Source organism: Salmo salar, chromosome ssa02 (assembly GCF_905237065.1).
Source record: "Salmo salar chromosome ssa02, Ssal_v3.1, whole genome shotgun sequence".
In the NCBI taxonomy this organism is placed as follows: Eukaryota; Metazoa; Chordata; class Actinopteri; order Salmoniformes; family Salmonidae; genus Salmo; species Salmo salar.
In genome coordinates, this window is record NC_059443.1 from 20,799,746 (window position 1) to 20,812,198 (window position 12,453).

The 12,453-nt window shown below is 41.7% G+C and overlaps 1 long non-coding RNA gene across 1 annotated transcript; it reads left to right on the forward strand.

Annotated features, from left to right (window-relative positions):
• Positions 1 to 264: 264 nt before the first annotated feature.
• On the forward strand, positions 265 to 5,541 carry LOC106577112 (uncharacterized). The gene is made up of 5 exons (XR_001322068.2): positions 265 to 369; positions 3,654 to 3,700; positions 3,781 to 3,908; positions 4,156 to 4,251; positions 4,585 to 5,541. It is a non-coding gene; the product is annotated as an uncharacterized lncRNA (long non-coding RNA).
• The last annotated feature ends 6,912 nt before the right edge of the window (positions 5,542 to 12,453 follow it).

The window sequence follows — 12,453 nt, forward strand, 5'->3', positions numbered from 1 at the left end:
ATGGTATTTTTTTTCCATATTAAAAGGACAGTTTGAGATTTTGTGATAATTTATGGAAATATTACCATACCAATAAAGTGTTTGATTGATTGATTGATTGATTGATTGATTGATTGATTAGGGGCCCAGTGACGTAAGCATTGCATGTACACTTCGTCGTCGGCCAAATTTGGGGCACCCAGCTCAGGCCCAGGAGGCGGCCCGTTTCCTAAACAAATACAATTAACACTAACCCGGTTCACCTGGGGCATTAATAGAATCCCCTCAAGCAAAAAATCGGCCCACGGCTGAATGTAATTGGGGAACCATGACATAGGATGCGCATTTATACCAGAGCACGCTCCTCTTAGAGAAACACGCCAGCTCAAGGTGAGATGATCAAACAATACAAACAACTTGAAATAATCTAAGTTTAAGCCTCCAATTGGTCCAATAAAGAAGCAACAAAGGACACAGTCAAAGTGTAAATGATGTTGAAATCTATGATAATAGGTGATTGTAGTAGTGAAATAAAAATACCAAGGGAATGCGGTCTTGCGATTCACTCACATATGGTGTGAGGAAAGACAGGCGCATGAAAACTTTTAAAATCCGTGCTTAATTTGTAAATTGGGATTTGCCAGAACAAAAAGTGAGCGTGAGAGGAACTCTGAGGTACCAGAACGCATGAGAAAAAAAATCACCTTTAATTTAGGCGTTGCATGCATATCATCGCATTTGCGTCGAGTATAGGCGCTTACAGAAGTTGCACACATGGGGAATTTATTTGTCGCCTAGAGTCTGGGAAAATGTTGGCCTTTTATAAACTTCCGTCATGCAATTCTGCATTATTCTACATGACTGGAGACGTTGGCAAAATTGAATACAGCATAAATGATCGAAATGACAGGATATTTTGACAATGACCAACTGAATCGGAGATCAATATAATTGTCTTGTCTTGACTCCATCAATGGCAGACCTGGATGTGTGGAGACACGAACATCGTAGGCTAAAATTAGGAAATCTGTCCTAAATACTTTTGTTTCACTGGCTCACCCATTGACAGGCAGTTCACTGCCGATGTGTTCGTGTTTAAAGCCTATCGCTCTTTTTCGGCCCACGGCTGAATGTAATTGGGGACCCATACCTGGAAGTTGTTCAAATATTTTTGTAGCATACAACAGACAGTGTTCCCTTTTCATCAAGAGGCATTGGCTTTCAACCTGTCTTTTCCCGCGATTGTATTTGAAATATTGGGAAATTGCTGTCTGCATGTTGTTAACGCGTTCCCGAATTTAGGCTATGCCTTGTTATTGGGCTTCACATAATCCACAACTAGGATATGTATATATGCTATTGATCCTCTGGCAAAATTCTAGGCCTCGTGGTGTAGCAGGCTATTCTGAATAGTTTTTCTGAACAGCCAGCAGTAACTCTGGCGTGCTGCGTCTCCTCCAGAACCCGCGCGGCTAGGATTCTATGAGGAAATGACTAAGTGCAACGCCAGAGAGATTAGTTACAGACTCATAACGGGCAACTCCAATTAACTTTGAGGTTTTTTTTACACTTAAGTATTGCTGAGAGATTAGTTACGTAGTTTCGGTTGGATTATTAAGCAATGTCGGTTAAAGTTATTTTGGTTGAGTACTGTAATATAAATAAAACGATTAACAGTCCGATGGTAGTGCCTGCTTATAACTGAACTAACCATTTACTCACTTTACTTTTTCACTTTTATATTACATTTGTTTTTCACTTTATTTCATTACAAGTCATCTCATCTCTATAGAGCTGCTGCATATGCTGTCTGACAAAATCACTATTTTGTAATTCTTCAAAGTACATAGGGCATACTTTTGACTGCTGAATAGCAACTATCAATCACTTAGATCATGTATTTTCATTTTGAGATGCATAGCTATGCAACAGCTGCTCTCTATCACCTCACGATACTTCTGCCTCTTCTGTACCAGGTATAAAAGAAAAACATACCGTAGATGCGCAATGGATTATGGTTAGTGTAGCGCATAACATAGTAAATAACTACAATGTAGAATATTTGCCTGTTGACAACTACATCTCCCTACTACATTACACAGTTCAGGCTGGATCTGATTTATCTCCAGAGAAACTGTGCAATGTGCGCATTGAGCTCACAGAAAAACCTAAAAATGTAATTCAAATATAACTGACATCGGTCTATTTGTTGGGAAAATAACCCATTTCGGTTAAACGCTCAGTACTCATTTGTACATTGCAAAAAGTACATAATTGTTCTTGCAACAAAAGGTAGTGGATCCGGCCAAATAGGTTCCTGAATGAAACAGTCCAAAACTGAAAGATGCCATACGGCTCAGTTGCCAAGATGACTGCTAATCTGTTGTGCTTTGTGTTCCTGGTTGTTGCTTTGCAATCAAGGATCTGTCCTTGGCAAGTATCACATGTTAATCAAAGCTTTATTTGGCCAGGTGACCATCCGTAGCATCTTACCTGTTACTAACACACCTGTACCCAGCATCATGCTCATTTTAAAACTGACTGCATTCACCTGTGAGCATACTGAATTGTAACAAAATATGTATTTGCATTCCAGTATTTTCCAGATGGTTCTAAATGTATCAGTTTGTATTGAAAGTAATTGAAGTCCAATATAAACAGTATGACCCAGGTCTAGTTCACAGCATCCTGTATTGAAGATTAGGTGATGTTCCATGTCTGTCTATACTCTGTACCATACTATATACTGTACGCTATTTATATACTTACTGTATATAATGTACACTACTCTTCTCCTGTAAAGAATTATGAAGACACTGACCAAGTTTAGAGAAGCTGAACTAGCTGTGTGATGTGTTTCAGTGCTGGCTGCAGCTTGCTGTACACTACCAGCTGCAAGTACCTGATTGTGTATGTTTGTGCGCATCTACGTTGAATAAAAAATTTCCACGCAACAATTTCAAAGATTTTACTAAATAACATTTCATATAAAGAAATCGGTCAATTGAAATAAATTCATTAGGCCCTATCCAGTGGATTTCACATGACTGGGCAAGGGCGATTTCATGACCCATCGTGGGCGCCAGGCCCAGCCAATTAGAATGAGTTTTTCCTCACAAAAGGGCTTTATTACAGGCAGAAATACTCCTCAGCACCCCCTCCCCTCTCTGACAATCCTGCAGGTGAAGAAGCCAGATGTGGAGGTCCTAGGTTGGCGTGGTTACACGTGGTCTGCGGTTGTGAGGCCGGTTAGACGTATTGTCCAATTCTCTAAAATGGAGGTGGCTTGTGGTAGAGAAATTCTATTCTCTGGCAACAGCTCTGGTGGACTCTACTGCAGTCAGCATGCCAATTGCACATACCCTCAACTTGAGACATCTGTTGCATTGTTGTGACTGCACATTTTAGTGGCCTTTTATTGTCCCCAGCACAAGGTGCACCTGTGTAATGATCATGCTGTTTAATCAGCTTCTTGATTTGCCACTGTCAGGTGGATGGCTTATCTTGGCAAAGGAGAAATGCTCACCAAAAGGGATGTAAACCAATTTGTGCATATGGAAAATTACTGGGATTTGTTTTATTTTTGCTCATGAAACATGGGACCAACACATTATTTGTTGCGTTTAATTTTTTGTTCAGTTAATGTGATGGTAATTGTTTCTCACTACGACTAGAGTGGTCACCTGTGACAATGGAGAAAACGTCCAGTTCCTGATCTGTGGTAAGAACACACACATTCTATCCTGATGGTCTCTCCATAGTGCTATATCTCTTCACCTGTACTTTTTCTTTCCCTGCCAGAGTCTGGAGTGATCTTCATTGAGAGATCTCTGTACGGAAGGACTAACGGAACCACCTGCAGAGAAGGACAACCTGCCAACCAGCTGACCAACAGTGTTCACAGACGGGCACCCTGGAGGTCCTCTGAGGTACTCAGTCAGTGTTTATTTGATAAAGACAGGCTGGGATTCAGTCAGAGGCGTGTTGTTGAAAAGCACATCGCAGTATCGTCAATGTGCCTTTAATTTTATTTTTTTTTTTAAATAAAAAAAAAATCCTGACGTTCCCGGTAAACACTGCAGATGTCTGCCTTAAATGTCAAGCGCTGCATGCTTGTTGACAACGCCTTTGATTAAATCCCAGCCATAGCTCATCTTACCGCCTGATATCCCCCAGGTGCAATGGGAAACAGGTGTGTGAAGTGAACACTGAAGTCTTCCGTACTTCTGACCCGTGTTGGAATCTACAAATACCTGGAAACCACCTACACCTGTATCCTAGCAAGTCAGTCTGTTTCTATGTATAATAATACAAAATACTACACCTGGCTAATGTCTGCTATGAAAAGGTATGTCTTTATTTATGTCTGCTCTGCAGTGGCCACTGTGGTGTGTAATTCCTGTTTCTTTGTCCTGGCAGCACGCAGCATTACTTGTGAAGGTTCTGATGCTGTAGGCTGTGGTAAAGCGCTGATGTTCTAGTATGTGTGTCTCGGCTGTACAGTATTCTTCTGTCATATATATAGTATAGCAGTTTCATATATGGTTTATATTACCATCACTAGCACACACCAGACATCCAGCCTTAACTCTCTTCCTCCCTCAGATGAAGGTACAATCCAGATCCACAGTGCCAGCTATGGCCGCCGTGGCCAGCTAGTGTCTTCCTTTAAACGGCCTGCGAGCCAATCCACAACTGTCTCAGCCAATCCACAACTGTCTCAGCCAATCCACAACTGTCTCAGCCAATCCACAACTGTCTCAGCCAATCCACAACTGTCTCAGCCAATCCACAACTGTCTCAGCCAATCCACAACTGTCTCAGCCAATCCACAACTGTCTCAGCCAATCCACAACTGTCTCAGCCAATCCACAACTGTCTCAGCCAATCCACAACTGTCTCAGCCAATCCACAACTGTCTCAGCCAATCCACAACTGTCTCAGCCAATCCACAACTGTCTCAGCCAATCCACAACTGCCAGTAAGATGGCAGAGAGTTATTGAAACCTGCAGTGTACTATTTGAAACGCATTACTGTTAACCTGTACTGTAGAAACATGACAGTAGCGTTAACCTGTACTGTAGAAACGTGACTGTAGCGTTAACCTGTACTGTAGAAACGTCACTGTAGCGTTAACCTGTACCTATCGTTGACACAGTTGTGATGGGAAGAGCCAGTGTGACGTCCCGGTGTTCAACTCTCTGTATGGAGATAGGAAGGAACCTACAAGTACCTGGATGTGGCTTACACCTGTGGCTAAACGTGAGGCACACACATGACTGGGAAGTAGAATGCTGGGGTTGACTGTTTTTGTCTTGCAGGAGATATTCTGAGGAATGAAGGCCAGATACTTCTGGGATATCTTCATCGGGTGGATCTGTCTTTCCTCTCCTCTTCCTCATGAATCTCAAATTGAGTAAAATGTATGTAATTTCCATGTCAAGGTGTGTCAGTCACATTGATTATTTTGGTATAGGCATAATTTATGGTCAACACTGTGTAGGAACGCTTTCTAAAAGCAAGGTGCGGTCAGAAGGACACATGGAGAAATAAAACATGAACCCCAAAATAAACTCTTCAAATAACATTGTGATGATAATACTTTTTTTACTGAAGCATTTCTTCAAAATAATGTTTTTCTGAACTGAGGTGGTTGATCTGAATTAAATAGCATGAACATAACTCTTGTTCAATATTACTATCACACAAACATTAAATACTTTTTTGAACAATAAATTGCATTACATCAAGAAGGATTCAAAGGTCTTGGATACATGGACTCTAATCATACAACATGCACATTCTTATCCATACAGCTAGGCTGCCCATCACAGCTGAAACGGAGCAGTACCTCACTAGTTACTTTGCTATAGTCTTAGGCAGGCCTGCAATCTGGAAGCCAGGTACTGTCAGTCTGTGGCCCAGACTACCAAATATCAGTGCCACTAACTTATGTCCAAGTGTGATATGAGGAGCTGGTAGTTTAGAAGCTTGTCAGTGAAGGCCTGCTCCATATGTAACAGTCAATTAAGCACCACTCCTCCGAAATGAGACCCACCCCTACCCGTTTTACTTTGCTGTCTATCGGGTCATGTTTAGCAATGTACAGGTCCTTGCAGGAACAGCAACCATTTACATTTGACTCTGTAAGATACAGAATGGATCATGTTTTACAGGGTACCAGAATGCTAGTGTGTTTTGTTGGTAGAGCCTGCAGCCTTAACAGTAAAGGTGAGAATCTCTTCGCCAATAGCATCATTCTGGTACATGAAATGGGTCCGGAGCATCAAGTTACTGTAGCATCTGTCACCACCTCACTGTCCAACCCAGCGGCATGAAGAGGAAGAAAATATTCAGTTCTTTGCGCTATTAAGAATTTACAGGGACCTGGCGTCCAAAGGAGATGGTAGTCCACACGTGGACGCAGGACTTCAAGGGCGAAGGTGCAGTTGCAAAAGCAATGGGGTGCTCATATTTACACTTGACAAAAGTAAAATATACATTCATATACTTGACACTGATTTAGACAAAATCAGGCCAAAATTAAATGTTCAAATTGACTGCCACACAAGGAGGATAGCGCAAACAGTCACTGTTCCATTCCCAGATCTACATGAGACAGACCAGTCTGCTTGAATAGAAAGGTTTCCCTCCTCAAACCTGGGCTAAACCAACAAAGGCGAAACACAGGGATGTTGGATGATAAATTAATATTCAATGTATACAGGCAAACTGTTCCCAAGTATTCTCAATAAATAGAGGCATACGTGATTGTATCCCAATGTAATCAAGGTTTGAAATGATTCGGTTTTGGATTATTGCTGTCAATTCGCAGTGTACTCATTATTTAAAACTGTGTTCCGGTGTCACGATTCCTACCGACGGTGGCGCCCCCTCCTGCTCGGGTGGCGATCGGCGGTCGTCGTCACCGGCCTATTAGCTACCACCGATTCCCTTTTTGTTTTCCCCTTTTTTTAATGTTTTCTCACCTGCACTGAGTTAGTCAATTAAGAGGGCTATTTAGTTCAGCTGGCCGGGCTCTCTATTGTGCGGGATTGTCCTTCTGTGTGTCGACTGAGGGTTGGTCGACTGTGCTTGTCGATTGTGGTTTTCCCCTGTTGTTGGGAAACCTTTTATTTTGTACATGTGGTTTATTAAAATTGCCACACAGTGTTCGCTGCTTCCTGCGCTTCTTTCTGCCACACCACAGACAAGCCGTTACATCCGGCCCCAAGAACATTCGCTCAAGGAGGGAGTTCTATTAACCTGAGTCGCGGTGCACAGGTCTATGGCCCTCGACGTGACGGGCAAAAACTGAACAGTAGCCTAATCTGCGCAGCTCGGTCATGTCAACATGGCAGCATGGTGCATCGTTTCAGAAACATACATCTCTTTGCCATAATATATGTTTGCATTTTCTAACTAGTTTTCTTTGGGAAGGCATACAAGTGTTTTAGTCAAAAGCAATCACTTTTGCGTGTGAAAACAGAATCCTACTCAACCTATGTGACTTTTGTTTGGATCCAACTTCTAATGAGAGGATTTGATTATCTGGCATGGGTTACCCTGGTGGAAGCAGTTTCCACCATTAGCATGTAAATCTTGGTGGGGCAAAAAAACAAAAGTGGGATGCATGCCAGCCAAGCCACTACACAACACTAAACAATACATGAATTGCACTATAACGGTGACAAACGGTGCCCACAAACTGTTAGGGCCTACATAAAGCTGTCCCACCAGTAGAGTCCCAACAGCAGTCCCAACACCTTACCACTGCTACACCTGGCTATCAGCGGAGCCTTGTCTGGCAGAAAAACAGTTCATTCAGCCTCATTTACTAGCTTTTAAAAAAACATAGCTGATATGGCTGACTTGCTTAAACAAATGTGGTTTCTACTGACAATTGAGATGTACAAACTATGGATAAGATAAACAAGTGGATAAGAGGCAATCCGTAATTTCAATTAAGACAATGATCGAGCTAGGACGGACATAACATTAGTCAATATAACTATTTGTTTAGCACTTTTGAAATGTACAGCATCAGAATTCAGAACATGGGCCGTTCTTACAGCGTTCTCCCTGTACACCAAGTCAGAACCATAGGATAAATAAAGGGGGCATATAAGCAGACAATGAAAGCTCTTTTAATATTCAATGGTTACATTTCTCTAAAACAGGTTATAGGCTACAGTAGAACAGTCAGAACAGTAGGTGAAATTAAGGGGGGTAAATAGACCAAATTATTATGGTGAGGGACATGAGCTACTAACATAACGGGGCAGCAGGTAGCCTAGTGGTTAGAGCGTTGGACTAGTAACTGAAAGGTTGCAAGATTGAATCCTCAAGTTGACAAGGTAACAAGGCAGTTAACCTACTGTTTCTAGGCCATTATTGAAAATAAGAATTTGTTCTTAACCCCATATTTGGGACCACACATCCACTGTCACTGATTCCTTCCAAACCACTTGTTGAATTTGCGATTTCCAACTTGTTGTGTAATGTTTATGTCCAATGGCCGATGAGCACCAATACCTTTTATCTAATTATTTCTCTTCATATGACAAGGATTAAAAAGGATTTGCCAGTAGATTGTCGAATTGATTCATGATGATGACTGCTAGCTAAGATTGTGAAAGTATGAGGTTGACATCAGTCCAATCAAAGCTACTGTACATATAATGTGATTTGACGTAATTTTAGCTGTGGCCAATGACCTTGAGCCTTCTTGGATGGGCACTTATAATGTAACACCCGAAAGGCTAGAATTTTCAAGTTCTCCTCTTACACTTGGCAGTGACGTAAAGTCCCCATGAGTGACAGAACACTGAGCCAATCACAGCGCAACGCTCCGTATTTTCTGCTGGCTTGCCCCACCACCACCACAGAAAGCACTGAGCTAGGCTGAAACACCTGCATTTTGGAGCTGACTTACTGAAGAAAACAAAAAAGAGACCATGTTTGTATGTGGCTTTATTAACTCAATGATATATATTTTTAACATTGTTTGCAAACTGATATGTGACACCTATTAAAATGCCAAATAACATTTTTTTGGCTAAAAATGTGGGGCTCAAAACAGGTGGGGGTCACCACTGTCCCTCAGTGATGGGACGTTCGGCTCTTTTTATTGACTCTGATCTTTTCAACTTGTTCAGTCAAAAGAACAAATCTTTCGACTAATTTCATTAATTTGAGTCAGTAATGCCGTGAGCAAGCAGGACCCCCTACCGATGAAAGAGTCATGATTCAACAAGCCTCTCTCGTTCACATGTCATTCACATTGTTTAAAGCCCACCTTTACGAGTCTCAGTCACAAATGACAGCTCCAGTATGCTCCTATGGTGAGAACATTTGTTGATTGCTAGGCATACAAATAAGATTGTTTTGGTTCTATAAAGCTGTCTCCATCATAACATTCAATAATCAATGAATTGCATTTATTCTTGCACCATGCGATTAATGATCAGTTGTAAAAAATGATATTCTGCCTGCTGCCAGCAGCATAATCTATTTCCCTGCGCGAATATATGACAGACAGTTGTTGGTGCGAGCACGTCTCTGGAGCCGCTGAGCCCGAGGAGTGTGTATCAATTCTGCTGTAGGTCTCATTGCGGCCAGCAAGTCAAATAAATGACTAAAATGAACAAGTCACTTAGAAAAACTAATCATGACTTGCGAGTCAGTAAAAATAACAAATAGTTTGCAAACTGCACATCTCTAGTGCAGATCCAACACTATTCCAGTTTGAACCATCAAAGCCAGTCTTGTATGGATACAACCACAATCTCTGTCTACAGATTCATTCACAAGCCTGCAGATCACAGGCTAACGCCATCCTATGTTGTATCACACACACCGCTTCTAAAGCATTAACATGTCAAAGCCTTTTGCTTAAGTCCAACTTAACAGTGGAGGCTCCTCAGAGGAGGAAGGGGAGGACCATCTCCCTCAGTGAATTTCATAAAAAATTGTAAAACATTTAAAAAGTTATCCTTTTTAGATAAAACATTACTAAATATAACCACGTCACCAAATAATTGATTAAAACAGGCTATTTTGCAATGAAGGTCTACAGTAGCCTCAACAGCACTCTGTAGGGTAGCACCTTGGTGTAGTGGGAGGACAGCTAGCTTCCATCCTCATAGACTTACACAGCAATTATGATAACTTCCTGGAGGACTTCCTCCAACCTATCAGAGCTCTTACAGCATGAACTGACATGTTGTCCACCCAATAAAAGGATCAGAGTATTAATCTAATACTGAAAGCACAAGCTACAGTTAGCTAGTTGAGTAGTTGACTCAAAGAGAGAGAAAGACAATAGTTGAACAAATGTATTTCTTCCAAAATGAAGGAGAAGCAAGAGAGAGATAGAGAGAGATTTCATAATTTTTTTTCACTTTGAGTTTCACTTACTTAGCTAGAAAATGCAGCTAGCTAGTTTAGTTTACTGAAACACCCTGCTCAAACAGAGAGATGCTATGTTAGCTAACTGGCTATGACTTTCCAACCCAACACTAGAACTCTTCCTAGTCAAGGTAAGATTTTGGTTTTACAAATGTATTGCCACTGGGCCCGCTGGTGTAAGTGCTAAACTCCTTACTGAATATACACTAACTTTACTGCATGACTGAAGTGGGTTTACTAACGCATTAGTTATATTAGCTATGTTGACGATGACGTTACTTTGGCTAATATGGTGACAACGATGTAGGCTGTGTGCAGCGGTTATGATATGGTTTGGCTTGGAAAGGTTTCTTCGCCTAGTTACATACAGCTGATGTGTTGTGCATTGAAGTCCACAAGCGAAGGGAAAAGCTGAGAGGAGGAGAGCGCATAGATGCGAGAAGGAATACAACGTGGCTGCTATGAAAGTGAACTATTGTTTCAGGAGTGTATTTATTCTGCCCATTCTGTTGAAAAACGATTCTTAAACGGAAGCAAATGGAACAAAACGGGGATAAACATACCTGAATTTGTTCAATAGAAACTCTCGTTTCCAACTGTTGGACTAATGATTACACCCTATATCAGTTAGATACAAGGCGGTATTGAATGTGTCACTGTCTGTCCATGTGTTACTCTCTGTCACCTCAAATGTTATCGACCTGTGTGCACCTACGTTGTAAACTTTAATTTATAGGCTGGGTTGTAGCAACCTCATGATGGGTACAGGGAAAATTTGAGTACCATGTAGTGGCCTAAACCTATCGCTGTTACTTTGAACTGTGGGAATGGAATATGAATGACATACATACAATATGCTGTAATAGAAAAAAATAGAAAAATATGCTGTAATAGAAAAAATAGTCTTCCCTCATCTTAAACGGCACTGACTGCCACTGCAACTCAACCATACCCTAGAAGCATCTAGAAAAAAAGACCTATGGATAAATAAATTAAATTGGACAACGCCCAGGGGTAAAAGTGTGTGTGTGTGTGTGTGTGTGTGTGTGTGTGCGTGCGTGTGTGTGTACGTGCGCACACAAGCGTGTGAGCGTGTGTGTGTATTCACATGGGTAAGACCAAAGCTGTGATCAGGGTGTAATGAAGGATATTGAAGGATGTTGGGTAATGGCCTCTCTCGTCTTTGCTCTCCCTCTGGGCATCCTGCGATAACCGTTTCCTGTCATGGGAATTAAAAAGAGAAAGGTGCTTCATATGTAAAGCAGCCAGCGCTGCCGTGATGGTAGATGGACTACGTGGATCCCTCCCTTTCTCTGTTTCTGTCTTCTCTTCTCTCTTCGTTATCTCTTTCCTTCTCTTTGGGGACTGGTAAGATGTGGGCTCAGGCTTTGATCATTGGCAGAAGGCCGCTGCGGTTCGATTTCTGTGGTGCTCCAGCGAGAGGGTTGCTGTGCAATTATAACCCCTGGGAGGAGAAGCAGGAGGTAAGCTAATTGCTCAAAGCCACAGTTGTACTAGCCTGTATCTTATAGCCAGCCAACATCAATACTCTTTACTCTATAGGGTACAGAATGGCAGATCAGTAGCTGAGTGCTTCTACACCTGCATTGCTTGCTGTTTGGGGTTTTAGGCTGGGTTTCTGTACAGAACTTTGAGATATCAGCTGATGTAAGAAGGGCTATATAAATGAATTTGATTTGATTTGATTTGGATTTGATTTGAGTAGCCTTTATCATAAGGCCTTATGGAATAGAAACAGTCCACATCAATACTCTTTAACACACAGAATGGTGGTTCACTACTACAGTAGCATGTGTCTTTTGATCTAATGGACCAGATCCTCTCGTGTTGCTATGCTATGGCCTCTAGTCCATATGGAACCATTCAAGACTAATATTGATTACTCTTCAGGGCTCCGAAGGACGTTCCTGACCCCTAGTTCCCTAGTTTGTACATGGTACAGCCTTAGCCATATTGAAAACACATACTGTATCATGGGGGGGGGGGGCATAAAACAGCTGTTCTGAGGGGAGAGTATAGTTGTTCTGAGGGGAGAGTTGTCT